This window comes from Globicephala melas, chromosome 19 (assembly GCF_963455315.2).
Source record: "Globicephala melas chromosome 19, mGloMel1.2, whole genome shotgun sequence".
NCBI lineage: Eukaryota > Metazoa > Chordata > Mammalia > Artiodactyla > Delphinidae > Globicephala > Globicephala melas.
Window position 1 is genome coordinate 654,970 of NC_083332.1, and position 21,654 is coordinate 676,623.

At 41.9% G+C, this 21,654-nt stretch overlaps 1 pseudogene; it reads right to left on the reverse strand.

Moving 5' to 3' along the window:
• Nucleotides 1-1,296: 1,296 nt before the first annotated feature.
• Nucleotides 1,297-18,946, reverse strand: LOC138842438 (zinc finger protein 154-like; annotated as a pseudogene).
• Nucleotides 18,947-21,654: the final 2,708 nt, after the last annotated feature.

The window sequence follows — 21,654 nt, forward strand, 5'->3', positions numbered from 1 at the left end:
AAGGAAACAGGGAGGATGGGAACTCAGTATTCATAGAACTGAAACACTAAAAAGGGCTGGGAAATAGAAACAAGATTAGTTCAGCTGTGTTTGATAGCTGGTAATTATGAAAACTAGGATTCTATCCTTCCAAAGAGACTGAGAGACAGAGGCCTAATTGATCCTAATTCTTACATTTCAAAGGATTAGCTCTCAGGTCTTTGAGAAACATATATACAATTATGAGCTCTTCTTAATAAATGCTCAAAAAAAGAGGCTGGGGGCAGGGTGTCATTCATCAAGTATACTTAGAACTAATAGTAAATTCTCCTGGCAGATTAATCTTATAATGTATGGTACATGTGTACATTACATTGTGTGTAACAAAAACACTGAAAAAACTCAAGACGTGTTCTTCAAGTACTGAAACCAATTATTCCATAAAGCAGTCACTCAAGAACGAGTAAAATGGGTATCTGTTGTTTCACTGTCCTAGTCGTTAAAGAAAAGGAAAATAGCCCAAACTAATCAAAGTATAGGCTTAAGAGGGAATTCCCTGGCAGTCCAGTGGTTAGGACTCAGAGCTTTCACTGCAAGGGTCCAGGTTCAATCCTTGTTTGATGAACTAAGTTCTTGCAAGCTGTGCAACACAGCCAAAGGAAAAAAAAAAAGAATAGGCAGAAGATAAAAGGAGACATTTTACCATAGATAGCAAATATAAATCTGTAAGGACGCTAATCATGAATTCTGAGGAAAATTCAATTCAAACCGTGAAACAGCACGGCAACCTCATTAAGAGTTAAAATAAAAAACCACTGACCAACTAAGTATTCACTAGGATGTAGAAGAAATGGAACCCTCATACAAGTACTGTTACAAATACAAAGAAAAAAAACAAAACAAAACATGGTAAATCAACTATACTCCAATAAAAATTTTTATAAAAAGAAAAAGTACAATGTTTAGATAGCAATTTGTTAGTCTGTTCAAAAGCTAAACGTACACCTACTTTGTAACTCAAACACTGCAATTTAATTTTTGGACCAAAGGATAAAGGAAACAAATTTCCATATTAAGAACTGTACACAGGGCTTCCCTGGTGGTGCAGTGGTTGAGAGTCCACCTGCCGATCAGGGGACATGGGTTCGTGCCCCAGTCCGGGAAGATCTCACATGCCGCGGAGCGGCTGGGCCCGTGAGCCACAGCCGCTAAGCCTGCACGTCCGGTGCCTGTGCTCCGCAACGGGAGAGGTCACAACAGTGAGAGGCCTGTGTACCGCAAAAAAAACCCCAAACAAACAAACAAACAAACAAAAACTGTACACAAACACTTGCACTAGTTTATTTTCAACAGTCAAAACTTGGAATTATCCCAAATAGCTATAAACAGGTGAATGGATAAATACTGTTATATCTAATGGTAAGAATATTACTCAAAAACACAGAAAAAAAACCAGCTCCTCATTTAATATCATTGATGAATCTCAAAATAATTACAAAACACAAAACCAGGAGAAAACAAAAGTAAACGTTTTAGGATTTCATCATGTAAATTATAGAAATCGTAAAGATATCTATTACAAGGGAAAATAAATCAATGGTTGCTTGGAGGGCTGTGAAGGGCAGGGACAGATTATAAAAGGAAATCAGGCAAATATATGGTGACACATATGGTCATTACCATGACTGTGATGATGTTTTCACAGGTATCATGTGTACGTCAAAACTTATCAAATATTTCACTTTAAAAATGTACAGTTTTCTACATGTATATTACACCTAAATAAAGCTTTAAAAAACACTTCAAGCTAAGAAAATCTGTACGTCCCACTTTTTTGGAAAACAGATTTGGCAACCCTATACTAGCTTCACCACCTTTCTAGTCATGCCCTATGGGTGTCAGTCTTGCCTCAGTGGCAGCAAACACTGGCGAGTAATAAAGGACATTTCCACTTCAGTCAACAGGAATTCTGGCTGGCTTACAAGAGCCACATCCCTAGACTACTTTTCTCTACCTTTCTTTTCCTGCCTGTGCAACAATGGCCTTGAGGCAAACACTTCAGGTAGCTACAAAAATCCACAGAACGTTCCAATTATCTCTTCTGACAATGACCTCAGCTACACAACATAAACATGCCTGGAGGTCCTGAGATTTGTGTACACGCTGATCCTGCACATTGGTCACTGTCACAAAGACATCTGTGGATGCACTTTTAGAAGAGGCACATTCCAATGAGCTGGCTGCTGTCTCCTCTGCTCCCTACTAACCCAGTTTCTGTATCAGTTTCAGTTTCCCCTGACCCCTATAGTCTTACAGCCAGTGACTGTCACCCATGGAATTGTGGACATCAGGGCACATGCTTTTTGCAAAACTAATGGAGGAGAGTCCTCTCAACAGTGCTGACATCTCTCGTGATACACCCTGTGAACACGGGAAAAAATTCATGCTGCTCCAAGAACTTGAGGTTGTCACATCTCACTCCTCTTCACGGTGATGTCTGAGTCTTCTAAAACTCATAGCATCCAGGCTTCAAATGAGGACCAGAAAGCCCTGCCCTCTCTCCTACGACTTCACTGGCACCAATGCAAATTTGGCCAAGAAAACGGCAAGCCAATTTTTGCCATCATACTATCCTCTCTGAGGCCCATGCCTGTGGAGCCCAAATCTCCTTATAAAAAACCTCTAGCAGTGCACAGAACTCCCAAAACAAAACAGGCCTTAAACAGTAAGGCACCCGTATTATACAAACCAAAACAATGTGTGGCACACAGTTTGGGTTGGTGACTTGCTAGCTGGAAAAACTGATCATGTGAGAACATGTCCCTGAAAAGTGTTGTCCTTCTCTGCACATGGTCAGCTGAATTCTTATGATGTTCTCTGGGCCAACATTCCTTCAGGCTTTTGTGCACGTAGTCAGAGAGAGGGGAACACCAACCCCAAAGGGACTGACCTACTCCTAGTTTGCTCCAACATTTGGAAGAACAGAGGTAAGTTTCCCTGAGTGCACTGGGCTGGTGACTGATGCACACTGTGTGGACCTGCCAGGCAACACAGGTAAAATAGCCACAGAAACAGACAGTGACATAAATCTGGGAAAAGCCCTGGACAGGTTACAAAGTGCAATACAGCCACAAATGCTTCCCACATAACTTAAACGTAAGGGGTATCTCCCCATGTGGACAACTGGATGTATGAGATTGAATTCAGATGGGTGGCTCCTCAGTTTCTTCCAGTGTCGTTACCCTGAACAAGAAAATTACACATTTCCTTGCACATTCAAGTCCTTTCTCCAGTGCAAATTTTACCATGTATAATAAGTTGAATTATTTAGGAAAGTTTCTCAAATTCCCTGCACGAATAAGGCTTTGCTTGTGAAATCTCTGATTATAACAAAGGGGGGAACTAGTGGTAAAGGATTTCCAACATTCACCACACATTTAAGGCCTTTCAGCTCTGTGAACACGGATGTTGAAGAAGTGCAGAGCTCTGGGGAAAAGATTTCCCACATTCACTAGCCTCATATGGCCCTGATCCTGTGTGAACTCTCTGATGATAACAGAAAGCCAGACCTAGATGAAAAAGATTTCCCACATTCACTGCATTTATAAGACTTCTCTGCAGTGTGACCTCTACAGTGTTCAAGGAGAGAAGAATTTGCTCTAAAGGACTGCCTACATTCCGTGTGTACTGCCTACACAAGGTCTTTTGCTTGTGTGAATTCTCTGATGTTCATGAAGGATGGAATTACAGGGAAAACATTTCCCACATTCACTGCACCCATAAGGCCTTTCTGCTGTGTGAACTCTCTGATGATTATTGATGTTGAAACCAGAGAAAAAAGACTTCCCACATTCACGGCGCTGATAAGGCCTATGTCCAGTGTGAACTCTCTGATGTTCAGTAATCACAGAGCTCTTGGAAAAAGACTTCCCCTACACACTACACTCATATGGCCTCAATCCTGTGTGAACTCTCTGATGATAACAGAGGCCGGACCTAGATGGAAAAGATTTCCCACATTCACTACACTCAGTATGAACTCCCTGATGATAACGAAGTTTCCTCCTACTGGTAAAAGATTTCCCACACTCTCTACACTTATAAGGCCTTTCTCCTGTGTGATCTCTCTAAAGATAATAGAGGCCAGGGTAAGAACTATAAGATTTTCCGCATTCACTGCATTCATAAGGCCTTTTTCCACTATGAACATTTCAGTGTTGAGTGAGGTAAGATTGATGACTAAAGGATTTCCAATGCTCACTGCACTCAAAAGGCCTTTCTCCTGTGTGAACTCTCCAGTGTACAATTAGGTAAAATTTTCATCTAAAAGATATCCCACATTGAGTACACTCATAACGCCTTTCTCCAGTGTGAAATGTCCGTTCTCGAACTATGATGGATCTACAGCTAGGAAAATGTGCACATTCACTGCACAGGTAATAATTTTCTCCAATGTGTCTTCTCGAGGGATAAATAAACACAAAGTTTTGGTTAAAGGATTTCCCACATTTGCTGCACTTGTACTGCCTTGTTTCAGTGTGAATTCTTCAATGCAGATTGAGGGTTGAGGTTCGCCTGAAAGATTTGCCAGGCTCACCACACACGTGAAGCCTTTCTCCAGTATGCACTCTCTGGTGCACAACAAATGAGGATTTGTACCTGAATGTCTTCCCACATTCACTGCACACAGAACAGTGTCTTCCAGGGTGGACACCCTGGTCCTGAACAATTGCATGTTTCAGGCTGAAGGCTTTCTTGCATTCTCCCCAGCTGTAATGACTTCTCTGCTTTGTAAAGTTGCCTCACGCTGGGCAATCTTTTTTGGTTTCTCCCTGGTGTGAGTGGTCTGTTGCTGGAGATGTCCCAAGGTGGCCAGAAAGTCTTTCCCAACTTCCTCACAGGTAAAGGTCTTCCTTCACACATGGCATTTGCAGCTTTTCACAAACAAGGCCCTGACTGCAGCATTACTGAAGGATTTCTCTTCCATGTGCTGCTTCTAGTGTTTTCGGAGGTTTGCACTAAAATGAAATCGCTTCAAACATATTCTACACGGGAACACTTTCTGACTGTGTTGTGTTTCTTCATGCTCAGCCAAGTGAAAAATACTTCTCAAGACCAGACTACACTTCTCACTGGAGTGATTCTTCTGGGAAAACGAAGGTGCCTTAGGAGTCCTGGCCAGTGACATGCTTATAGAAATGCTTCGTTGAAACGGTGCCTCTGCTCCACAGCAGCAACCTAAATGCAAATAAATGGTGGTAAAATACATGCAAATAAACTTTATAAACTTTATGTTGACTTTATAGGGAGAGAGCAACATCATCATAAAGGTAATATGTCATATCTAGGAATGACTCTACAGGATGCTTTTCCAGAAAGGAGATTTGTAATTCCACTGGGGAAGTAGCTACTGGGCATGACTGTGCCTCTAAGGCAAAAGAATGGTACACTTCACCAGGGGAAGGACATTAGGATAGGGTACAGCACCAAGTAGACAGGCATATTCTAGAACTTGTTCATATGCCAGAGGATTCCTGCAGGACCTATTCTGCTCATGATGTGACGCTGTGTAGAAAGCATATGTCCAAACCCAGAAGAAACCAACTGCAGTAGAATAGCTTCTGTTCAAGGCCAATTTAAGGATGTGTGGACACCTCATAGCACATGCAGACCAAAGTTGCAGAGCAAGAGAGGAGGAGGTATGAGAGAAATGGCTGAGATTTGAAGTCCAGAGACATGGGGCTTATCCCTGGGCTGGAAGTCAGAGTAGATATCACAGTGAAGTAAAACTGACTAGTCAGCACAGGATTAACAGTGGAGAAGGGAAAGTAGACATGGGCTGTGTCGCGAGGTACAACCAAAAAAATACTGGGTAAATGAGAAACATTCCTGGTATGATCTGAACACAGTACTGATGTCACACCCTCCAGGTTCACCAGGGCAAGGTACCTGTGAGTTCACCTTGCAGCCTTGCCTATTGAGAATCCCTACAATCTTTGGTGTCCCTAGAGCTGACAGAGCTGCAGAGTCATTACATGGCTGGTCCCTTCTGACAGCCCAAACTGCCACACCCCACCTAGCCAGTGACCTTGTAACCAACCCAAGTTAAGGTCTTTCCCTACCAAAACCAGTCTGAAAATCCGGATGATGTGACTGATCCATCAAATGCATAAACATGAACAAAAGGCTCTAAGAAACATGGAATATCAAGGAAACAAGACATCACCAAAGGAGCGTAAGTTTCCAGCAAGTGAATCCAAAGAAATGCATATCTATAAACAACTGGACGAAGATTTCAAAATAAATGTTTTAAGGAAGGTCAGCCAGCTCCAAGAGAACAAAAACAGTAACTCAATCAAAGTAGGAAAAAAATACACAAACAAATCAACAGGTTCCAAGAATGGGAGTTCCCTAGCAGTCCAGTGGTTAGGGCTTCACACTCCCACTGCAGGGGGCACAGGTTCCATCCCTGGTCAAGGAACTAAGATGCCACATGCCATACGGTGCGGCCAAAACAAACAAACAAACAAAAAACACAAGAAGTTCCAAAATACACAGAAAAAAAAAAAAAGAAAAAAGAAAAAGGAATTAAATTTTGGAGCTGAAGAACACAATGAATGAAATGAAAAATACAACAGAGACCAGCCAACTTGATCAAGCAGGAGAAAAATCTATGACCTTGAATCAGGTGATTTCAAATCATCCAGCTAGAGGGATAAAAGACTGAAGAAAGCCTATGTAAATTATGGGATGCCATCAGTGGAAATAATATTCACATTGTAGAAGTGCCAGAAGGAGAAGTAATGGAGAAAGGAGCAGAAAGCTTATTTAAATAAAAAATGGTGGGAACAATCAACCAAATCAAGAGAGAGAGGTGAGGATATGCAGGTACATGATGCACATAGGTCCCCATCCAGATTCAATCCAACAAGATCTTCACTGAGACAGTAAAATGAAAGTCTGAAAAGTCAAAGACAAAGAATTTTGAAAGCAGCAAAAGAAAAGAAACTCATTACATACAAGAGAACCCCTGTAAGGCTATAAGCACATTTCTCAGCAGAACCCATGCAGACCAGGAGAGAGTGGGACGTTAAATTCAAAATGCAGAAGGAAAAAAACCTGCCAACTAAGGAATACTTTATCTGGCAATGCTGTCCTTCAGAAATGAAGGAGTGATAAAAACTCTCCTACATAAACAAAAGCTGGGAGAGTTCATCACCATTCAACCTGCCTTACCAGAAATGCTAAATGGAGCTTTTCAACCTGAAAGGAAAAGACACTAATTAGCAACAGGAAAATATATGAAAATATGAAGCACAGTGGTAAAGGTTAAGTATATACTCAAATTCAGAATATGCTAACACTGTAATATGGTGGTGTGGTAATCACTTAATTCTAGTATAAGGAATAAAAGACAAAAGTATTAAAAATTACTATACCAACAATTACTTTTAATGACTACAAGTATAAAAACATATAAACTGTCACATCAAAAATATAAATGCAACAGGGGTGAGATACTAAAATGGGACGTTTTTTCCCTTTTATTTTTTATCTTTATTGAAGTATAGTTGATTTGCAACGTTGTGTTAATTACTGTTGTATAGAAAAGTGATTCAGTTATACATATATATACATTCTTTTTTAAAAATATTCTTTATCATTCTGGTTTATCATAGGATACTGAATATAATTCTCTGTGCTATACAATAAGACCTTGTTTATCCATCCTATATATAAAAGCTTATACCCACTAACCTCCCACTCTATCCCTTCCCCAAACCATCCCTCTTAGCAACCACTAGTCTGTTCTCTATGTCTGTAATTCTGTTGCTGTTTCATAGATAGGCTCATCTGTGTCATATTCTAGATTCCACATATAAGTGATATCATACGGTATTTATCTTTCTCTTTCTGATGTATTTCACTTAGTATGATAATTTCTAGATGCATCCATGTTGCTGCAAATGGCACTATTTCATTCTTTTTTATGGCTGAGTAGTATTCCATTCTATATATGGACTACACGTCTTCTCTATCCATTCATCTGTTGATGGACATTTTGGTTGTTCCCATGTCTGGGCTATTGTGAATAGTGCTGCTATGAAGATTTGGGTGTGTGTATCTTTTTGAATTATAATTTTTTCTGGACATATGCCCAGGAGAGGAATTGCTTGATCAAATGGTAATTCTAGTTTTAGTTTTCTGAGAAACCTCCATACTATTTTCCACAGTGGCTATACCAACTTACATTCCCACCAACAGTGTAGGAGGATTCTAAAAGGAGACTTTTTGTATAGAACTGACATTAAGTTGTTATCAGCTTAAAATACTGTTGTATTTTATGCAAAACAGACAGTAAACACAAAGCAATAACCTACAGTAGATACACAAAGATAAAAAGAAAGGAATCAAAGCATACCACTACCGAAAACCATCAAATCACAAAGGAAGAAAGTGAGAAAGAAAAAAAAGGAACAAAGGAACTACAAATCAGCTGTACAAAAATTAACAAGATGGCAATTACAAAGTCCTTACAAAATTCTCTCCATTCAAAAGACACACAGTGGCTGAGGATAAAGTCTTCAAGAGACTTGCTTCAGCTTTAAGGACACAAATAGGCTGAAAGAGAAGGAAGTGAAAAAAAACTCAATACAAATGGAAACGAGAAAACAGTAGCTTATACTTTTAATAGCCTACACTTAGGCTAGAAAAATAAACTTTAACTCAAAACCTATCACAAGAGACAAAGAAAGTCATTGAATAATGATAAAGGTGTTGACTCATCAAGAGGACAGAACATCAGAGCACTTAAATGTGTAAGGCAAATATTAAGAAACTGGAAGGTGGAATTCTCTGGTAGTCCACTGGGTCCACTGGGTAAGACTCTACACTCCCAATGCAGGAGGCCTTGGTTCCACTCCTGGCTGGGGACCTAGATCCTGCATGCACGCAGCAACTAAGAGCCCACATGCTGCAACTAGGAATTCCACATGCAGCAACTAAAAGATCCCACGTGCCACAACGAAGGTCCTGTGTGCCGCAACGAAGACCCAGCACAGCCAAAAGTAAATAAATAAATAAGTATTAAGAAAAAAAGAAAAGAAACTGGTAGGTAGAAAAGACAACAATGAAATAATGTTAGCAGACTCCAATACCCATCTTTTGAGAATGGGTAGATTAACCAAACAGAAAATCAATAAGGAAATATTTAATGACAATTTAGCTCAAACATTGACGAAATATTGAATAGAACTTTAGACCACCTCAACCTAACATACACAGAACATTCCATTCAACTACAGCACAATACATTCTTCTCAAGTGGACACAGAACACTCTCTAAAAGACATCATATGTTAGGTCACAAAACAAGTCTTCACACCTTTAGGAAGACTGAAATCATATCAAGACTCTTATTCAGCCATAAGAGTTGGAAACTAAAAATCAATAACATAATATATCTGTGAACACTGGAAAGTTCAAAAATATATGGACATTAAATAACACATTCCTGAACAACAAATGTGTTCAAGAAAAAAGATCAGAAGGAAAAATAAAATTATCTTGAGATGAAGTAAAATGGAATCAAAACATGCCATGAGATGTAGCAAAAGAATTTCTAAAAGTAAAACTGATAGCAATAAATGCCTACATTAAGGAAAAAGACTCAAATAAACAACCTAACATTACACCACAAGGAACTAGAAAAAAACAACTAAGCTCAATTCTAGAAGGAAGGAAATAACAAAGATCAGACCAGAAAGAAATAAAATACAGACTGAAAGGAATAGGAACATCAACAAAGCTAAGAGGTGGTTTTTGAAAAGAACCAAAATTGACAAAACTTTAGCTACACTAAATTAGAAAAGAGAAGATTCAAAAAAATGAAATCAAAAATGAAGGAGCAGCTAGTACAACTGATACTACAGATACACAAATATCATAAACAATGAACAATTAAATGCCAACAAACTGGATAAACAAGAAGAAATGGATAAATTATTTGAAACAAATTACCAACATTAAATCATGAAGGAAAAAATATGAGTAGGTCAGTAACAATTAAGGAAACTGAATCATTAATTAAAAATCTCCCAAAAAGCTAAGCAACAAGGATGTATTTTATGGCACAGGGAAATACAGCCAATTTTTTATAATAACTTAAAATTGAGTATAATTTATTAAAAAAATTTTTTTTGGTTGTGCTGCACAGCACATGTGATCTTAGTTTGCAGACCAGGGATCAAACCCATCCCCCTGCAGTGGAAGCACAGAGTTCTAACCACTGGACCATCATAGAATTCCCCAATTTATAAAAATACTGAATCACTATGTCTTACTCTGACACGAATACTGTAAATAAACTATACTTCAATTTTTAAAAATTAATTAATTAATAATAACAAACTGTCTCAACAAAGAAAAGCACAGGACCAGACAGATTCACTGGTGATTTCTTCCAGTGATTTTAAGAATTAATGTCAATCCTTCCTCAACTCTTCCAAAACGCTGAAAGAACATTTCCAAACTCATTTTCTCAGGCTAAGGCTAGAAATATACCTTGATACCAAAGCATGTTATGGAAACTATAAGAAAAAAAAAATTACAGGCCAACATCCTTGATGAACATAGAAGGAAAAAATTCCCAACAGAAAACTAGCAAACTAAACTCAACATCATATTCAAGAATCTTACATTATCATCAAGTGTGGCTTATCCACAGGAAACAAGGATAGTTCCTCATATGCAAATCAATAAACATGACACACCATATTAAGAGAATGAAGGATAAAAATCATACGATCATCTCAATAAATGAAGAAAAACCACTTAACAAAATTGAGCATACTTTCCTATTAAAAATTCTAAACAAATTAAGTGACAAGGAATATAATTCAATATGATAAACCCATAAACAATAAGCCCATGCTAACATCATACTCAGAATTTAAAACCTAAAAGCTTTTCCTCTAAAACCAGGAACAAGACAAAGATGCCCACTGTCCTCATTACTATTCAATATTGTTCTGGAAGGCCTACCCAGAACACTTGGTCAAGAGAAAAAAGTAATAATAATAAAATCATAAAAAAAGTAAAACTACTGCAGAAGGCATGATCTTATATGTAGAGGATCCTAAAGACTCCCCCCGAAAACTTACAACTATTAAACAAATTCAGTAAAGTTGCAGGATACAAAATCAATACACAAAAATCAGTTGCAGTTTTGTAAACAATGAAATATCAGAATAATAAATTAGGAAATCAATCATATTTACAAAATCAAAAACAATAAAATACATAGGAATAAATTTAACAAAGGAAGTAAAAGCTCTGGACTCTGAAAACTATGACACTGATAAAACAGACACAAGTAAATGAAAAGATATCCCACATCCTTGTACTGGAAGAATTAATAATGTTACAATGTCCACACCACCAAATGCAATATACAGATTCAATGCAATTCTTATCAAAATTACAATGAGATTTTTCACAGAAATAGAGAATGAATCCTAAAGTTCATATGGAGCCAAAAATGACCTCAAAGAGCCAAAGCAATCTTTTTTTTTTTTAATGTATTTATTTTTTGGGCTGTGTTGGGTCTTTGTTGCTGTGTGTGGGCTTTCTCTAGTTGCAGTGCATGGGGCTTCTCATTGTCATGGCTTCTCTTGTTGCAAATCACGGGCTCTAGGCGCGTGGGATTCAGTACTTGTGGCATGTGGGCTCAGTAGTTGTGGCTTGTGGGTTCTAGAGTGCAGGCTCAGTAGTTGTGGGGCACGGGCTTAGTTGCTTCCTGGCACGTGGGATCTTCCCGGATCAGGGATCAAACCCGTGTCCCTTGCATTGGCAGGCAGATTCTTAACCACTGTGCCACCAGGGAAGACCCCAGGGATGATATTTTAAACACATAGCATACTCATAGAAAAAGAATAATCTGATTAAAATATGGGCAGAAGATCTGATTAGACATTATTCCAAAGATGATGTACAAATGGCTAACAAGTATAAGAAAAATTGTTCTTCATCACTAATCATCACAGAAATGTAAATCCAAACCACAATGAGATATTACTACATAACTGTTAGGATGGCTATCATCAAGAAGACAAATGTTGGTAAAGGTACAGTAAAAGGGAACCCTTGTACACTTGTTGGCAAGATAATCTGGTAGAGGGGTTATGAATAAACAGTATGGAAGTTCCTCAAAAATTCAAAACAGAACTATCATACAATCCAGCAATCCCACTGCTTGGAATATAGCCAAAAGAAATGAAATCCAATGGGGAAAATATAACCTGCACTCTCATGTTTGCAGCAGCATTATGAATAATACACAAGACGTGGAAACAACCTAAGTGTCCATCCACGTAGGAATGGATAAGGTGTGATATACTCACACATACACATGCACGCTTGAACATTATTTAGCCTTAAAAACAAAGGAATCCTGCCATGTGGGACAACATGGATGAACCAGATGGATACTATGCCAAATAATGTATGATATCACTTATATGTAGAGTTTAAAACAAACAAAAAACATTGAACTCATAGAAACAGAGAGTAGAAGGCCAGGGGCTGTGGGATGGGAGACATGGAAAGTTGTTGCTTGAAAAGCACAAACCTTCAGTTACAAGATGGTACAGATCATTAAACACACTGCAGGACTACAGACCTCAAATTCTTCCCCGTGAGGATCCGGTACAGCAAATATTGGGGTTGCAGGGGAGAGAAGAATGGAGTGCGAACAACCCAGGCATACCTACCACAGCAACTACCCAGAAAGCTGGGGAAACAAGCAGTGCCTGATGTCCATGTGTCACAAGGACAGAGCACCCCCGCTGAAAAGGGGTTGAGCCAGAATACAGAGCTCACTCCAGGTCACTGGGAAGGCTGTGAGAGTCTTATCCAGTGAGGATATGAGTGCAAAGTTTTCCAGCATCACATCGTGGTACAAGTGCCCTGAACCTCATCAAGGAGCCTCCATTCCTCCCACGAGAGGTACAGGGCAATGTCCTCAAAGGTCATACTGTCCTGTCAACATGGGGACAGATGAAAGAATGAACACTCTGAGAACCCACAGTCCATCACCACACACATCTACCCTACTATCATCCTCTTCCCAAGCTCCCCACCACAGAGGAGATACCAGGACCCGGTGCCACTCCACTCACTCTCTCCTCAGGTCCCATTAATCACTGTTCAGCCCTCAGCATTAACAGACAGGGGGACATATAGTTGCCACATAAGCTCTGGGCCTGGCGAGCAGAGCCCCATCCCTCCTGCCAATCAATACCCCTGAGGTCTCCCAGACTGTACGTACAAGACACGGTCAAACCTGGGCTTATGCTTCACCATTAAGTCCCCAATACCAGGGCTGTAGGGCCATAAGCTCACATTACCTATGTATGTGCATATTATTCTGTTGACTCTCACTCTCTAACATCATCATTCTCCAGGTTTACACTCCCACAGTTCTGCCTACCTTCCTGCTCTACAATACAGGTATCTCCCTGGACTTAACCATACACCTGGCCCATAGTTTCCTTCCAGAGACTGCTTGACACTCAAAAACTATTCAGTACAATCCCAGACCTCTGATGAATCCCAATACCAGGGAAAGCCCCTCATGGTGCTTTGAAGGGCTCTCCACCTGCTTCTGATCCTTGCTTCAATATTAGCCACTCAGAACCACATGTGAATTACAGACACCCATGACATTCTTCTACTTCTGTGATGCACTGTCTGATTGCCTGTCCCCTCAACAAGTCACAACCCTCCTCTCTCTTCTCAAATTTCCTCACAAGTCAGCCCTTACAATCTCCCTGCCAGGCATAAATACTTTCACAAATGACTCCGTTTACCCGGGATCTTATCCACCAGCAAGACTAAAACACTCTAGACCCCAACAAGGCTCACTACACGATTCTGGAGAATCTGGACAGTAGTGAATTAGCAGGAGCCCTGGACTCAGTGTCAAATTGTCTCAATTATTTCTCTGCCTCCCAAACCACGTATTTTGCACCCATTCATCCCATGGAAGCCTTGGCCACCTGCCAGATCATCTTCTCTCCCAGACCATCCAGAGCCATTCTCTCTCTCACCTGTGTTTGTTATACTCAGGAACCTCAACCAGGTGCTAAGCAAGAGAACCACTCCTCGGCATGCACCCTAGTCCTTCTGACCCACTGATAGCATTACCACTCTAACCTGCATTCCACTTTCGAAATGTCATCCACAGCTTCACTCTGGTCCTTACAATAGCTACCACTTTTGGAAATCTCCATCCTGATCCCCTCCCCAAATTTCAGAAATGTGTGTCCAGCTGCCCATTTGATGCCTCCATTCACTGTTCTCTGAAATATCTCAGACCCTTATCAGGACCAAAACAAAACTTCTGATTTTCCCAAGAAAAATAATCCTACTGACAACTGCCATATCCGATTTGATGAAGGATCCATCCCTTCAGCTGCTAGGACTAAAAATCTTGGAGTCATTTCTAACCTCTACCTTACCTAACAACATCTAAAAATCTACTTGGCTCTTCTTTAAAAATGTACCTAGAGGGGCTTCCCTGGTGGCACAGTGGTTAAGAATCCGCCTGCCAATGCAGGGGACATGGATTTGAACCCAGGTCCGGGAAGAGCAACTAAGCCCATATGCCACAAATACTGAATCTGCACTCTAAAGCCCGCAAGCCACGTAAATTGAGCCCGTGCACCACAACTACTGAGCTCGCACTCTGCAACTACCGAAGCCCAAGCCCCTAGAGCCCGTTCTCCGCAAGAAGAGAAGCTACCGCAATGAGAAGCCCATGAACCTCAAAGAAGAGTAGCCCCCGCTTGCCACAACTAGAGAAAGCCCGCGTGCAACAATGAAGACCCAACACAGCCAAAAATAAATGAATGAGTGAATGAATGTATCTAGAATCCAAACTTGTCTCCCACCTTCATGGCCAAAACTCTGGGGCTTCACCACTGGTCTGGATTACAGACCTGGGCTCTTCCTGGGCTCCCTGACGCCCTCCTTAACTCCACAGTCTTTTCTCTCCAGCAAGATGCAGCCTATTAAAACTTGGTTAATACCACTTACTTCCTCTTATCCAAACCTCTCTTTACTTCCATAAATGATGTTGAAGTTCTTAGCCAGATCACAGGCCTGATTATTGATCCCCTGCTCTTTGTTCTTTTTTTAAAAAATAAATTTATTTATTTTTGGCTGCGTTGGGTCTTTGTTGCTGGGCTTGGGCTTTCTCTTGTTGCAGCGAGTGGGGGCTACTCTCTGTTGTGGTGCCTGGGCTTCTCATTGCAGTGGCTTCCCTTGTTGCAGAGAACGGGCTCTAGACGCGCAGGCTTCAGTAGTTGTGGCACGCAGGCTGTAGAGTGCAGGCTCAGTAGTTTTGTCACATGGGCTTAGTTGGGCATGTGGGATCTTCCCGGACCAGGGCTCGAACCCAAGTCCCTTGCACTGGCAGGCGGATCCTTAACCACTGAACCACCAGGGAAGCCCTTGCTCTTTGTTCTTAACTAAAAGAATGAAGACCTGCTGTACCCTGTTTCCAGCTCAGTCACACCTCCAAGTACTTGCACATGCTGGTATCTATTCCTGGGAAAACCTTCCATACCACTTTATACTGGTTGTCAGGAATGGGAACTCCTGTATGTTATCCTTGTCCTGCACTCAGGACCCAGGGCTTGGGGATATCCTCAGGGCCCCCCTATCCAAGAGCTGAGACTGTATCTAGGGAAGAGTCTCAAGACAAAATACCCAGATAACCTACAGATGGTGTCAATACCAGTGAGGGACTGGGACACCCTCTCCTGCCTTGTGTAGGATCACTAAGTGCTTTTTTTTAAAAATATCTTTATTGGAGTATAATTGCTTTACAATGGTGTTAGTTTCTGCTTTATAACAAAGTCAATCACCTATACATATACATATAACCCTGTATCTCCTTCCTCTTGTGTCTCCCTCCCACCCTCCCCCTAAGTGCTTTTTCAACCTTCGGAACCTGTGGGAAGAGGAAAGCAACCATGACTGGGCTCCATGTGAGCAGGAATCCCCTGTATCCACACCTGGCCCTGGAACCTGGACCTGGGGTTAACTTACTAACGTCTGTGTTTCAATCTTAGAGCTGACTCTTACCAGATCTCTGACTTTGGACAAAGGCTCTACTTCTCTTTTCCTCAACGTCTTCATCAACCACATTCCAGTCTGTTCCTACTTTTTTTGGGGGGGGGCTTGCCCCACAGCATGTGGGATCTTCCTGCCCCGACCAGGAATCACACCAACGCCCCTGCATTGGAAGCGCACGGTCTTAACCACTGGACCACCAGGAAAGTCCGTGATAAATTTTAAAACCCTAACACATAATATGTCTCTCTTCTATCCACTACCCTCCGTGGCCTCCAGGTCCCTCAGAAAAAGGAACAACCTCTCTGCCGAACCAGACGTCACTCTACCACACCCTTTGTTCCCTGCAAGCGGAAGGCTCATCCTAGGTTTCCCGAATCCTCCCGCCTCAGTCCGACCTCCAAGACTTTGCACCTGCCGTTCCCTCCGCCTGGCACGCTCTCCCACGCGGCATCACACTGTCGGAAACAGAGTCCCAACGACGACCGCCTTACCGTCCTAGACACTGCGGCCTGGCCTGCAGGCACGTGAGCAAGGCGCCCCGCACTCGGGGCTTTAGTGTCTGATGGGGTGAGGGCGGTGAGGGCCCGGAGGACGAGCGTTTACCTGAGGCGGGTCCCTCAACGCCGGTGCCGCCATCGGACTCTGTGGAGGCAGCGGGGCGGGGACAGGCGGGACGCGGGCACTTCGGACCCTCTCCTGGGCCTGCGCGGGGCACCCCGGGCGGCGTCCCCGAACTTCAGACCCGCCTCTGTGCCGCGGGGACAGCGCCTCCTGTCACGTTTTTTCACCTCGTTACCCTGGTCCCAACCCAGCGCCCCAGAGCCAAAACAGAACCGGACAATTAAAATGACCGTCGCTAGGAAGAGGCCGGAAGTCCCGCCCAGAGCCGAGGAATTTTCCCGGAAATGCCATTATCCTGAACTATCACTGGCTTAACCTGCTGCAATTTCTTCTGGGTAATATAGTTCCTAGAGCCCTAGACGCCGCAGCGAAGGGTATTCTCATTCCTGACCAACAAGAACCTGTCACACGCGGATCCAGGAAGGATGCTGTGAGGGGGTCATCCGGCCTCAAGAAAGGCAGGGCTTTGCTCGTTAACTGCAGCAAAAAGAAATAATTTTAGACTTCGTGAATCTCATCTGCCAAAAGATTAAAATATCATTTAAGGGAATTCCCTGGTGCTCCAGTGGTTAGGACTCAGCGCCAACACTGCAGGGGACGCTGGTTTGATCCCTGATCGGGATATTAAGATTCCGCAAGGCGCGCAACGTGGAAAAAAAAAATCATTTGAGATGCTCTCAGATCTACTGTTCTAAATGGCCATTTTACTATAGAGTTATTCAGACATAAAATGATTCAGTGCATAGCTGGATATATTATATACTTGTCATTCAAATGCATGTAGCCTGAAGCTAACCATTGGAAGTGTGTGTGTGCATTTAGTTGTATTATGATTGGCTATGAGCAAAACAGTCCGTACAGAACCATGACTGGGAAGAAAGAAGACGGATATTCTGAGGGTAGTCACATTCCACTACCCTCCCCAGCTTTGACAACCACTCAATTTGATCTTTTAGTTTACCTGACAGAGTCAGACATTTTATGCAGCTGCTTTATATTTTATCTCCATAAACCCTCAGATTGATTTCCAGTCCTTGAGAATGTACAACCTTATAGTCATTTGCATGCCAAAATGATGAGATGTAAAAGCTTATTTAACTCCCAACTCTCATATTATTCTTGGAATATGACTTCATATTTATACAATTTCATACACTCTGTAAATATTTATTGGGAATAAGTTCATGCAATAAGCTGTATTGAGGTTGTGTCCTTCCCATGCCTCCATTTACAGAATCTTTATAATCAGGTCAAGGGTGTGTTTCAGTAAACCACAAAGACTTGAATATTTTCCAATTAGCTAAATGGATCACCAACTAACATTTGCCCCCAATATAAAAGTATACCTTTGCCCAATGATAGCTAATGAATACTGTTAAACAATGAAGCCACAACAGATAAAACAGTTTAGTTTAACCACACTGATGCCACCACCTCACACACACACAACCTTCACAAAGTGAGCACTCCCCAACTTGCTCTAACTTTGTCTTTCTCAGTTATTTCATTTCTTCACATGCCTATCCCTCTATTCATTTCTTACTGCCCCTGAAACAAATTACCACAAATGTAGAACCTGAAAACAGTACAGATGTATTATTACACAGTTTCTGTAGACAACATATAGTTTGGTCTTGCTTTTTTTTTTTTTTGCGGGTCACAGGCGTCTCACTGCCGTGGCCTCTCCCGTTGCGGAGCACAGGCTCCGGACACGCAGGCTCAGCGGCCATGGCTCACAGGCCCAGCCGCTTCGCAGCATGTGGGATCTTCCCGGACCGGGGCATGAACCCGTGTCCCCTGCATCCGCAGGCGGACTCTCAACCACTGTGCCACAAGGGAAGCCCTGGTCTTGCTTTTTAATCCACCCTGAAAATCTTTTAATTAGTGCATTTAGACCCTTCCCATCAAAGTGATTATTGATGCAGTTGGATTAATATTTACCATATTTGTTATTTCTTTTTTTAAATTCTTATTTATTTATTTTTGGCTGCGTTGGGTCTTCGTTGCTGTGCACGGGCTTAGTTGCTCCACAGCATGTGGGATCTTACTGGACCAGGAATAATCCCTGGAGGTGGAATCCTCATGAATGGTGCCTTTATAAAAAGAGGCTACAGAGAGATCCCTAGCTCCTGCTACCATGTGAGCACACAGCAAGGAGGTGTCAGCTATAAACCAGGAAGCAGTACCTCACCACAGAATCGTCCATGCTGTCACCTTGATCTTGGACTTCCCAAGCCTCCAAAAGTGTGAGAAATAAATGTTTATTTATTTTTTAAATAAATTACCCAGTTTGTGGTATTTCATTATAACAACAAGAATGGACTAATGTTGCAGATTTAATGGCAACAAATTCCCTATTTTTGTTTATTTGAGAAAGGCTTTGTTTATCCTGCACTATCAAAGGATAATTTTGCCAGGAACAAAATTCTAGGTTGATGTTTTTTTTCTTTTTCAATACTTCAATTATTTCACTTCAATCTCTTTTTGCCTGCACAGTTTCTAAGAAGATGAATTTAATTCTTTGTTCTGCTATAGGTAAGGGATCTCCCTCGTCCCCCTGCCCTGACTTCTTTCAGGATTTATCTTTGATTTTCTATAATTTGAAAATGATATCACACGTAGAATTTTAGCATTTATCCTCCTTAGTGTTCTCTGAACTTCCTGGTTCTGTGGTTCCTTGTCTGAGATTAATTTCTCCCCTAACAATATATCTTGGATAATCCAATCAAGTGTGAGTGTGAGTCCCTAGTTGGCTCCAGAGACCAAATATGAGATTTTTAAATAAATTTATTTATTTACGGCTGCGTTGAGTCTTCTTTGCTGCATACGGGCTTTCTCTAGTTGCAGCGAGCAGGGGCTACTCTTCGTTGTGGTGCACGGGCTTCTCATTGCGGTGGCTTCTCGTGGAGCATGGGCTCTAGGCGTGCAGGCTTCAGTAGTTGTGGCATGCAGGCTCAGTAGTTGTGGCTTGCAGGCTCTAGAGCGCAGGCTCAGTAGAGCTTAGTTTCTCAACGGGCTTAATTGCTCCACGGCTGTGGTATCTTCCCGGACTAGGGCTCAAACCCATGTCCCCTGCATTGGCAGGTGGATTCTTAACCACCGCACCATCAGGGAAGTCCCCAAATATGAGATTTTTGACTCAAAGACTGAGTCCTGCTTTTCCACCTCAGAGTCAGAATCCCAACTTTTGCATGCTGTCACCAAGGTGTGCCCAAGCTGTGGACATGGATGGCTAAGTGTCCCTACCAGATGCACGAGCGGTGGACGGTGGGGTGCTCCTGGGCAGGGTGGGGAGCCTGTGGATCTCCATGAACTCTGCTGCATCCCTCAGGGGACTCCAGGGGAAGATCTACCAGAACTCTGGGCAGGACACTGCCTTAGGCGATTAGCTTCTAGAGGGAGAAGCAGGGATTAAGCCCAGTGGGTCCTTCCTGAGTCTCCACATGGGCAGACAAATATTAGATGTCTCCTTTGGTCCCTGCACTGTCCCAGCCTTCCCACCCAGCATTGTGGGTCCGGCTCTCCCTGCTGTGGTCCTCCATCACCACCACACCTGTACTCCTCCTCCCTCTCTTTAGAGATGCAACCTCAGATCACAGGTGTCCCCGCTGACTTGACACATGTGCATCTTGGAGGAAAAGATGTAACCAGGTCCTTCTTAAGGTGTAGAGCAGAGAAAGCGTGCCCTAGACCCCTGCTCTGCACACTCCTAGCCCCAGTACCTATGAAACCCTGCCTAAACCGTGAAGGTAGGCAGTGGCCCTGCATCTAGAATGTGGTCCTGGGGTGCAGGTGTCTGAAATAGTATCCAAGTAGGTGGTGAGACCCATAGAAGGTAAACACAGTTGGAAATAAACAGCCAACAATTACAGAAAGGTAGAGATGAAAAGAACTTTGGAGAGTTCAGAGGGTGAGAATCCCTTGCAAGTTAACCGGTGGGGTCAGAGGAGGCAACTCAGGATAGTGTGAGTGCTCTGATACCTTGTCACTAACAAGGTGAGGCCAACTAGGGTTTCCACTGACACCCCAGGGTGTTCAGGGACATACCTCCCCCCTGGCCAGTCAGAATTATGTCTCTGAGGCGTCTGACCCTCCAACCAGCCCACAGCCCCCACAGCTATTGTCTGCCTGGCCTTGTAAAGTCTCCTCCTGCACATGCTAAGTTTAGTTTTCCATCAAAAAACCTGGGGGACCTTGAGTAGAATTTTTCAGTTCCTTCTCTGATCACATTCCAAATGAGTGGTGGGAGAATTTACACTTCAGAAATTGGGAAATACTACAAAGCAGGACTACATTTAATGTATTACTGAATGCCTCGACTTAAGTGATGGAGATTATGTTAATAATACATACTGATCTTAAATATGTGTGGGATTTGTGGTCATGACATTTTGCACAACATAGAAAATTTGAGGAAAAATCCTACCTTAATACAAGTATATCCTACCTGTATTAAAAACAATTATTCTGTATGGCAAATGTTACTCACTTCATTTAAAAATGAATAAAATTCCACATATGTCTTTGTTGTTTTGATGTCTTATTTGTAAATGAAAAGGGAAACAGCCATAATGCATATTTTTTTAAAAAAAGCAAATAACAAGAACTGAAACAGCACACACACACACAAATATATGTATATACATATACATATACATATATATTTGTTAATATATATATATACACATACATACATAGAGGTGGCCAAGACCTGCAAAATGCTCAAAATCATGAATCATTAGAAAACTGAAATTAAAACCACACTGAGATAACACTATACACTTATGAAAAGGGCTGGCATAAAAATTAACCATACCAAACACTGGCAGGGATGTGAAAGAAATGGAACTCTCTAACATACTGCTGGTTAATATGCAAAAAAAAGTACAGTCACTTTAGATCTACCCTGTGACT